The 11,348-nt window shown below is 36.2% G+C and overlaps 1 long non-coding RNA gene across 1 annotated transcript; it reads left to right on the top strand.

Moving 5' to 3' along the window:
* The first annotated feature begins 947 nt into the window (after positions 1–947).
* LOC121739105 lies at positions 948–1,326 on the top strand. Its single transcript, XR_006037395.1, has 2 exons — positions 948–1,147; positions 1,186–1,326. It is a non-coding gene; the product is annotated as an uncharacterized LOC121739105 (long non-coding RNA).
* The last annotated feature ends 10,022 nt before the right edge of the window (positions 1,327–11,348 follow it).

An 11,348-nucleotide genomic window follows, 5' to 3' on the forward strand; every position in this document is an offset into this window, starting at 1 on the left:
TCACCCCGGAAATTGTCACGCGTCGTTTATTAAGGAAATTCGATTACGACACCTCCTCTCTATATTACCTTCATGGTTATTGTGTTGTGGTTGAATTAATTTTAGTCATGTGTATTAATTGTGTATAGGTTTTGGGTCCTGAGACACCCGGAGTCCTGAAGTCCTGGGAATTTTCTTTATTTTAGCTGTTTCAAGACCCGGCAATTTAAGATTTTAAAAATTTTCAACCTGGCATTTATAATTTTTATTTTTTAATGGTTATGAAGCGTTTTTATTATATTAATTACGATTATCTATTTAGGTTTGAAAACAAATAAAACCGGAAACTTCTTTAAGCACTTTTCTATGAAATTAAATTTTATAACCTTCAGTCAGAGATTACTACTAAGAGCTAATAAATAGAGATGTGCCGATCATGACTTTGGCCGACTAGCCGATTAGTCGGCTGCAAAGAAGCCGACTAATCGGCCGACTAGTCGGTCAAGCCAATCATAGTTTCGGAAGTTTCCGTAACGCTTTTTTACTGCTGTTTCGCGGGCAGGTCGCACACGCCGCCTGCAAACGTGTCGAATCGTGCTGTTTGCTTCGCGTACATTACTTTATTTTGTTTGTATGATATCTACAGCTGTTACTGTTCATTTAATATTTAATGTAGATACATGAAATCTTGATTTAATAATACATACTTTATTTGTTGTTAAAATTATATTTACAAAAAGAATTTCTTTACTAGCAAGTAATTTCAGAAACACTTCATTTAATTTTAAAATGTGTAACATTGATTGAGTGTGAAATTAACCCATTATAAAATATAATAATCAAGGTTTTTTTAATGTAATTTCAATAATACCAAAAAAGTAAAAAGCCGATTAGTCGGCGCTTTTTGCCGACAATTGCCGACTAGTCGCCGACTACAAAAGTGGCCGGATAGTCGGCTTTACCCACTAGTCAGCGACTAGTCGGCACATATGATAATAAATATTAATGGATTACGATTGGAGTGGGTCATTGCGAATTTTATGTGTTGGATAGCATTTTCGTAAGCTTTGTCTCTTAAATTATATACCGGGCGAAACTTTAAAAATAGTTATCAGACATTATTCTGTAAATTGTAATATAGACCGGAGACCCTAGGAGAGTTGCAAATGTAAAAAGCTCAGAATACAGTTTATTCTGTATTCTGAGGTAAAAAGTCATGCTGAAAATAATATCTAGGATTTTTTATTGTTTAAGAAGCAAGGTGTAATTAATATTTTGTGAATGTAAACATGAATATTGTTATAAGTATTTTCAATTGTTTCAACTAATTATACCTATTAATGCTCTCTTTTGTGTTTTTGTAGGTGTTCACCTCAGATTCATACCCATAAATATCTACAAAGAGTAGATAGAAATGAGAATATAGAAAGAGTGTGAGTGAGAGTAACTTTTTATCCTTATTGACACGAAAGTAGGTATCTGTAGGTACCTACCTACTGGTAAAAAGTAGACTATTAATTTACCGAAAACATAATTAATAGTATTATCCAAATTCAGCAGTGTTTGAAGTTATCGGAGCTTTATTGGTACACTAGATGTTCTGCGCGGCTTCGCCCGCGTAATTTAGGAATTTCACGGAAACCTTACAATTTTCCGCAGAGAAAATCAGTGCCAAATAACATAAAAATTGCTCCAGTAGTTATTAAGATATTAAGCAATTTCAAATAATTTCCCCCATTTTTTCCACATTTTCTTCTATTTCTTCGCTCCTATTAGTCTTAGCATGATAAAATATAGCCTATAGCCTTCCTCGATAAATGGGCTATCTAACACTGAAAGATTTTTTCAAATCGGACCAGTAGTTCCTGAGATTAGCGCATTCAAACAAACTCTTCCGCTTTATAATATTACTAGCGACCCGCCCCGGCTTCGCACGGGTAAAAAATATATAGCCAATGTCACTCACTGAATAAATGAGTTTTTAATCTAAACCAATATTATAAAGAGGTAAACTTTGTTTGTTTGTTTACTCATAGATCTACTACTACTATCCGACTAAGAGCTGATGACCAAATCAGTCATGACTGTACTCCCTGAACAACCCTTTCTGATAATCTGCGTGCTGGCAGGCCGTGGGCGGTGGGTGTGGGAGTAGTGGGGTGGGGAAAAAAAGAAAAAAAATGTAGGTTCAGCTGTATTAAAACTCCGTTAGCTACTTCCCTGAACAACCCTTTCTGATAATCTGCACGCAGCACGCAGATTATCAGAAAGGGTTGTTCAGGGAAGTAGCTAACGGAGTTTTAATACAGCTGAACCTACATTTTTTTTCTTTTTTTCCCCGCCCACTACTCCCACACCCACCGCCCACGGCCTGCCAGCACGCAGATTATCAGAAAGGGTTGTTCAGGGAAGTAGCTAACGGAGTTTTAACACAGGTGAAGCCACATGTAACATGACTGATTTGGTCGTCAGCTCTCCGTCGATACTACTGATAGATACATTACTATTCAATAGTCAATACTCATAGATCTAAACTCCCCTCCCGCGGGCGCACCCCCGCCTTGGTAGCACCCACTTCGAAACGGGCGTAAATCGCAATATTTTAATTTCGCCATAACTTCTAAACCAAATGTCCAATTTTAATCATTCAAAGACCAAATATTGTCCACATAAACTGTACTTTGAGATGAAATATTTTTTTTTGATAAGGATTATTATCATGAGTAAAATAAATGCATTTAAATGTAGTCCAAAAAAAAATCAAGGTTTTTAAATAAAAATTTGGTTGTTGTGCCTCACTTGACATAGATAGGTATAGTGTGTCGCGGACGTTTTTGTAGATATTTATAAGATCTACATTTACTTAGAACATTGTATGGTTCTATCTTTTATAGTTTAGGCAGCGTACCTACGCAAAATAAGTAAATTTTCTGGTTGTTTCCAAAAAACTGAAATATCTTACGGAACCCCATATTTTCCAAAATAAAAAGTAGCCTATGTTACTCGTAAATAATGTAGCTTTCGAATGGTGAAAGAATTTATAAAATCAGTCCAGCAGTTTTTGAGCCTATTCGTTACAATTAAACAAACAAACAAAGTTTAGCTCTTATAATATTAGTATAGAAGTATAGATTTTTAAAATGAGGCTGACTAATTCTTGCATAATATTCAAGATCAAACTTTAACCCATCAATCCCCAAGCGGCACCTGGCTGTCGCACAGTAATTGAAAATCTGTTGTCTGCGATTTCCAAATTCCAAGGAGAACTGTCAAACACGTCAAAAATTACGTTTTAGCTATTATCTATTCTGTGGTTTTAGTATGATAGAAGCGTTTGTTTCCTTTTTTGCCACGATCTTATAAAACTTTGTTTTTTTATGAAATAAAGTGGCTAACGAGCAAACGGGTCACCTGATGGAAAACAACTTCCGTCGCCCATGGACACTCGCAGCATCAGAAGCGCTGCAGGTGCGTTGCCGGCCTTTTAAGAGGGAATAGGGGAGGGTAAGGAATCTAAAAAAATGGAGTCTTTGTTAGGATCATACAGACGAGATTATCCTATTTTCGAGCGAGGCAACCTTGCTGTGTACGCCCGTCCGCCTCGCCTTCTGCGAGCATGCCTCGCCCGCGGCTGCTCGCTTGCCGCGCGCGGCGGGCCTCGCCCGCGGCTCGCTTGATGTGGACCCGCGTAATAAAATGCCATTTTCTAAAAATGATTCCTAGCTAGATCGATTTATTGGCCCCGAAACCCCCTATATACTATGATATTCTATTATAAAAAAAAGGCCTATATTATACTAAATTTCATGAAAATCGTTGGAGCCGATTCCGAGATTCCAACTATATAATATATACAAGAATTGAATTATATAAAGATATAAGATAAAGGTCATATAAGGGTATTATTTACGTTATTTATACTTTATACTAATATTATAATTGGGAAGAGTTTGTTTGTTTGTTTGTTTGAACGCGCTAATCTCAGGAACTACTGGTCCGATTTGCAAAATTCTTTCAGTTTTAGATAGCCCATTTATCGAGGAAGGCTATAGGCTATATTTTATCACGCTAAGACTAATGGAAGCGAAGAAATAGAGGAAAATGTGAAAAATATGAGGAACATTATTTGAAAGGGCTTATTTGAACGCGCTAATCTGAGGAACTACAGGTTCGATTTCAAAAATCCTTTCAGTGTTAGATAGCCCATTTATCGAGGAAGGATATAGGCTATATTTTATGATTTATCACGCTAAGACTAATAGGAGCAAAGAAATAGAGGAAAATGTGGAAAAAAGGGGGGAAATAATTTGAAAGGGCTTATCTCACGAACTACTGGAGCAATTTTTCTGTTATTTGGCACAGATAAGAAGTAGACCACGTGAAGGATCATAGGCTATTTTTTGTGGACTAATTTGTCTGTGTAATATCTAATTTACGCGTACGAAGCTGCGCGGAACGTTATATTTCGCATGGTCACGAGTCACGACATCACCCGTAAACGGCTGGACCCATTTTGCTGAAATTTGGTATAAATATACTTTGAGTCCCAAAAAGAACATAGGATACATTTTGTCCCGGAAAAATGTACGGTTACTGCACAATACACTTTTATGATTTGCGCGTAAACTATTCAATCTATTTTGATGGAATTTGGACTGGAGATACTTTGAGTCTCGGAAAAGGACAAGGAATACTAATTTTGTCCCAGAAAATGTACGATTCCAGCATAATAAACTTTTATGATTGTCGCATAAACTATTCAATCTATTTTGATTTTTGTATGGCAATACTTTCAGTCTCTGGAAAGGACAAGAGATACTTTATATTCCGGAAAATATACGGTTCCTGCACAATAATCTTTTATGATTCTCGCCTAAACTATTTAATCTATTTTGATGAAATTTGGTATGGAGATTGTAGATACTAATCTGAATCTGGGACAAGGAATGTTTTTTGTCCCGGAAAAATGTGCGGTTTCTACTCAATATACTTTTCTGATTTGCGCGTAAACGACTCAATCGATGTACGGGAACAACTATAAACTAAAGTCGACGCGGACGAAGTCGCGGGCAACACCTAGTAAAGTATATTATGTAAGTCCACATGGACTTATATATACTTTACTAGGTGTTGCCCGAGACACATGTCTCGGCACTATATTAAATGTCGTTTTAAAATTTAAAATTAAACGTAGTTGGACTCTGCAGGAAGAAAAGATAATATTATCTACTAGCTGTCCCGGTGAACTTCGTGTCACTTTAAAACCTTCCCTGGACTTCTACGAATATTTTAAGACTAAAATCAGTCCAATCCGTTCAGCCGTTTTCGAGTTTTAGCGCGACTAACACATTTGGAAATCCATTTTTATATATAAGAAGAAAAGATATCGAACAGAAGAGCATACCTACTTGATATTATTTGCTTTTAAAATATAATAGGCGTTTGTTTTTCTTTGGGACAATGATCTGTCAGGAATCAGGATTTAGGACTTTACTAATAGTAGGGGAGGTAATTATGCTATTGTTTGCAAAGTCATTTCATACCGACCAAAGTTTTGTCCAGTAGTAGATTAATATTTAATAATCAACTGAGCGTCCGTCAGTCGCCGCACCCGTGGTGAGTTGTACATTGAGAGTGTATCAAAGTTCTCGAAAAAAATTTAAAAGTAATTTTATACTTCCCCCGGTTTCTGAAAGGTATGTCAAATCACTGATCAACTAACACTGCTGTTAATTTAGCATGGATGTTAAATCAGTTTCAGTTTCTGATACATTGATCAGCCGAAAATTAACTAATCTATGGTCTTTTTTAATTTGACAAGCGATTTGTTTGTTTTCGTTCATTGCTTCACTATAACCTATCAAAAATGCAAATTAAATGTCAAAAGAAGGAATTGCAGACTGTCATTGCTTTCAAAAAATTTTCTGGGAATTTCAAACCATTGATCAGACGAAAATTAACTAATCTCTGATCATTTTCATTTGACATGGGATTTGTTTATTTTCGTTCATTTGTCAGAATTCCGAATTTCAATTTTTCAGACGATATCGAATCCTAAATTCTTCTTCATTATAGAAATGAAATTGATTATAATATACATTTTTTGCAAATAAAACGAGTATTGCAAATAAAACTATATAGTATAGAATAGATTATGTATTCCCCAATCCCAACAACTACTTTGAGATACTTACTCTCAATTTTTAGAGTTCCGTACCCAAAGGGTAAAAACGGGACCCTATTACTGAGACTTCGATGTCTGTCCGTCTGCCCGTCTGTCTCCAGGCTGTAACTCAAGAACGGTAATAGCTAGAGAGTTGAAATTTTTACAGATTGTGTATTCCGTTGCCGCTAACAACAAATCGGGGGGCTCCCGTACAACAAACGTTAGCGTGCGTGAATTCCCTTTGATGTGTCCAAAAAACCGACACCCGAGCTATCGCCAGAGTAGACGGAATGATAGAGTATACCGACCACAATAGACATAACGACCAGTAGTTCGACTGCAAAGAGACGGACAGGTTTCAATATCTGTCAAATTCGTCGGGTTTCACTAGGATTATGAACGGAATGTGCCTCGCGCTGGCTGATATACTTAATTTATTTTTAAATATTAAAAATAAAGTTTTCAAAATTTTATTCTGACAATTTTAATCACATGTGCCAAAACACAAACAACAATACGATCAAAGAGAAACACGTCCATCGAATATGTCATAGTTTTAAATTCGTATGTAACAAGTTAACAACCCTAGCGACGATTTTCGTCATAATACGTCAAATTTAAAAATTTCAACATCAGTTCTAAGTCGGCATACTCTATCATTCTGTCTACTCTGTACCGACTTAGAACTGATGTTGAAATTTTTAAATTTGACGTATTATGACGAAAATCGTCGCTAGGGTTGTTAACTTGTTACCTACGAATTTAAAAATATGACATATTCGATGGACGTGTTCCTCTTTGGTGGTATTGTTGTTTGTGTTTTGGCACATGCGATTAAAATTGTCAGAATCCAAACTTGTCATTTTCCATATAAAACCACGATTGACAATCTGACACTTCATTGTCAATCGCGGTTTAAATATATGGAAAATGGCAAGTTTTTGACAGGGAGTCAATGACCGCTAGCGACAAGTTAGCCCGAGTGGAGTATAACGTCATAACTCATAAGTAATGCCGCTAGTACGTTAACACGTTAAAAATATGTATTAGCCATGATAATTTTCCTTTTAAATTCAGCATATTTTCTACTCCCGTGAATTTTTTTCACATTTCCAGAAACACCCGTTAATACTTAATAGCTGGTAGAAGGGCCGACACATGACTCTAACAATTTTTTCCACTTTAAAACTTCATATTTCACAAAATATGGTCAATGGATCCCTAAATCGGAAAATGATCTAAGAATACTCATAATATTTTTTAAACACCTATCCAACGATATCCGACACAGTGGAAGGGATGCGAAAAAAAACCATCCCCGCTTCGTGTAAGTATGGGAGATGCTATAAAAAATATTTTTTTAAGATTTTATGTAAGTACCATTTTGTTGTCATCATTAATAATATTTACATTCATGCCGATTTACAGCCTAGTAACGATAGCTGCAGCCGTGGGTGCCAAAAAAAAGCAAATTTTAAATAATAGTTTATTAATTATAACTTTTACATTAATTAAAATTAAAATTACTAATTACGAATTACAAACTAAGAGTGATTCCCTACTGAAGTGGAGTAAAAGAATGAGGTCCTCCGCTGGTCGCACGATGGTGGTGGCCGCTTCTGCTGACTTGGATATTCCCTCGAATTGATGTTGAAATCTTGCACCGTGTGCGGTACAGCGCGGTAAAGCTGTGTGCACACTTGGGTTTCTGAATATTAAAATAAAGGTGTGGATACACTTATATTGAGGTGTATCGTAGTTAGGATGGTGTAACACCTCCCCCCGTAGAACAGCGCCTGTTGAAGACTGTTGTCGTAAACTGCGCTGGAGGATGATCAGGATCTATTCTTCTAGGTCGAGCGTAGCCAGCTGGCATCTCTATCTTGCTATTGTCATTCGGTTTTGATGTTTCAGCCAAGGATCCGGTATATCTCTTCCATAAGTACACGCTAGTGAGGGCGCATGCACTTAATAGTATCAATGCATACATAGGTATCGTAGTGTGATAGATACCGTAGTTGTCTTCATTTTTCAGTTTTATAGGTTGCTGCATGGAGATTCTTGTATTGATTTCTTGTAGATTTTTCAGGCTTACTGAGTTTAGTGTAAGAGTAGCCTGTGAGTCTTCTTCAGTAGTCGTGTAGTTGGGCATATTCAGTAGCTTGAGCGCCTGGCCTTTTAGACGATCCTTGGAGTTCGAAATGGTAAATTCTGGGGCCTCCATAAAACATTGCTTAGGGATGATGACAAGATAGCTGCCTTGGAGAGTCTCGTACTGGTGACGTTCGCAGAACATGTGGACTTTTGTTGGCTCAGGAGAAGAAAGAGGGTCAGCAGTTTCCTGTAACAATTGCGCCGATTTAGGCACTCTTTTGAGTCTATTTTTGGCGATTGGGTTTCGTTTTTTCCTCGTATATATATGAATAGGTAAGTCAGCCATAACTACATCATGGGTATAACGTGGGGCTAGTTTCTGTCGTGAAGCTGTTGGATTCTGGATAAAAACTGTCTGTTCAGGTAAGTAGTTAATTTCAGGTTCCCTATTTCTATTTCGGTTTTGTCACGGTAAGGAACATAGATGAATTTTTAAAAGCTCTCTGTATTATAGGAATTATTTTGTACATAGCTTCATTTGGATTTATTAATAAACCAGTTTTAATTTTAGGATTAACATATTCTTTAATGGAGTTAATAACGTCTACCTCTAGGCTGGATTCTGATAACTGAATAGATGTTCGCGTATGGTTATCGAATGGTTTGGTGACAACGGTGCGGCCTTTAATGTCGCCTACAACGGTAAGTACTATTTGTCTAGAAAATTTATTTAATGGGTCGTCAGAGATTGGGATATTTAATATAGGTTCCTCGTGGCTAGTATGTACAGTAGAGGATTCACTAGCAGTAGCTGTCCTTGAAGAGGATTTGCTGGCAGTTGCGGTCCTTGAAGAGGACACACTATTCGTTATTGTCCTAGATTCATCTTCTGGATCGTGAGATCCTTCTGACACATTTACTGCTATAGAGTTCGTTTCATCATTATGTAATTCAATTCTGGAAAGTGCATCGGCATTAGTATTAATTTTTCCCTGCTTGTATACTACAGTAAAATCGTATTCTGAAAGCTTAAGACGCCATCTCGTAAGACGCGAGCTGGGTTCCTTTAGGTTCATGATCCATTGTAACGGTTTGTGATCAGTGATGATTTTGAATTTACGGCCGAATAAATAAGGTCTGAAGTATTTAGTAGCCCAAACTATTGCAAGCAATTCCTTTTCTATTGTACTATAATTACATTCACTGGAGTTAAGGGTTCTGGAGGCATAAGCTATTGGTTTATCTGAACCTACTGTTCCTTGCGACAAAATTGCACCAATAGCAACATTTGACGCATCGGTAGTGAGAATAAAATCTTTGGAAAAATCTGGATACTGTAAAATGGGATCGTTTGTCAAAAGGGTTTTGCAATGTTCAAAGCATTCTGTATAGGCTTTATCAAAAGTAATTTTGGAACCTTTTTTAAGACATTGAGTAAGTGGTTTTGTTACACGTGCAAAATCCGGAATGAACTTTCTGTAATAGCCTATTAATCCTAGAAAACGTTTAATTTCGGTTGTGGTTTTCGGTAGTGGATAATTTTGAATAGCATGAATTTTATTAGGGTTAGGTTTAACACCCTCGTTACTTATTACATGGCCTAAAAATTCTGTTTCAAGTTTAAGAAATTCTGATTTATCTAGCTGAATTTTGAAATTGGATGAACGTAATTTATCAAAAACTTTTCTTAAATTAATAATATGCTCCTGAAGGGAGGTACTGAATACAACAATATCATCTAAATATACTACACATATTTTATTTTGCAATCCGTCTAGAACATTGTCCATGACACGCTGGAAAGTTGCAGGTGAGTTTTTCAAACCCATAGGCATACGTAAAAATTCATAATGGCCGTTTTCAACATTGAACGCGGTTTTGTGAATATCCTGGGGGTCCATTTCAACCTGATAGAACCCACTAGCTAAGTCTAAAGTAGTGAAGTATTGGCATTTTCCTAGCTTGTCTAGTATGTCAGATATATTGGGAATGGGGTATTTATCATTTATGGTTTTTTCGTTGACCTTCCTGAAATCTATTACAAGACGCCACTTAACTTTGCCGGAAGCATCTGCCTTCTTAGGCACTACCCAGATTGGAGAGCTCCAAGCAGAATTGGATGGCCTAATTATATTTTGTTCTAGCATTTTTTTAATCTGGTCTCTTACTTCTTGCCTATGAACATAAGGATACCTATAAGTTTTTGTATGAACTGGAATTTCATCGGTAGTCTGAATTTTATGTTTTATTTTATTTGTAAATGTTAAAGACTCGCCCTCAAGATAAAATATGTCCGAATAATTAATACATAAATTTATTAAATTTGCACGTTCCTCTGGATTTAAGTGATCTGTCCGTAAGCGAGATATGACTTCTTTTGCGCGTTCAGATATGGTTTCTGGCTGGCTCTCAACATTATAGAGTTCTGCTTCTACTGGTTTATTCATAGAAAATATAATGTCATTATGCGTAGGATTGGTTATTTCAACCCATCCTCGATTATTAATTACTTTCGTTAAACATTCGGTAATGTAACAGTTACAAATTACTTGCTTTTCAATTAAAACATCGCCATTTAAAGAGTTGATAGGTAATCTAACTAATTTTGATGAGTTAGCCGGAATAATCTCCTCGTATAAATTTGCGTTACGTGAGTCATACATATGAATTGGAATTGTAGCGTTACGGGTAATTAATTTTTTATTTTTCAGATCTATATTTGATCCAAAGACATCCAATAAATCAAAGCCTATTAAACCGTCAAAGTAGTTATGAAATTTATATACGAATAATGTTAAATCGCCCTTATCTCGAAATTCCGGAAAACAAGGTAAAGTGATAGAATAATTATTTCTACTGGTAGCGTGCACATTTGTAACTTCGAAAGGATCATAATTTAATGGTATATGGCTAAAATACTTTTGTACAGCTTCAGGGCTAATAAAAGACTGATTAGCGCCTGTGTCTATTAAAAACTTAAGGGGTGGATCGGATATCTGAATATAACCTAATTGTCTCTGAATATGAAAATTAACTTCTATTTTGGCTTTTCTAATTTCGGGGCCTGATGAAAATTTACATCGTCAGCAGTATTTTGGTTTTCAATTTC

This window comes from Aricia agestis, chromosome Z (assembly GCF_905147365.1).
Source record: "Aricia agestis chromosome Z, ilAriAges1.1, whole genome shotgun sequence".
In the NCBI taxonomy this organism is placed as follows: domain Eukaryota; kingdom Metazoa; phylum Arthropoda; class Insecta; order Lepidoptera; family Lycaenidae; genus Aricia; species Aricia agestis.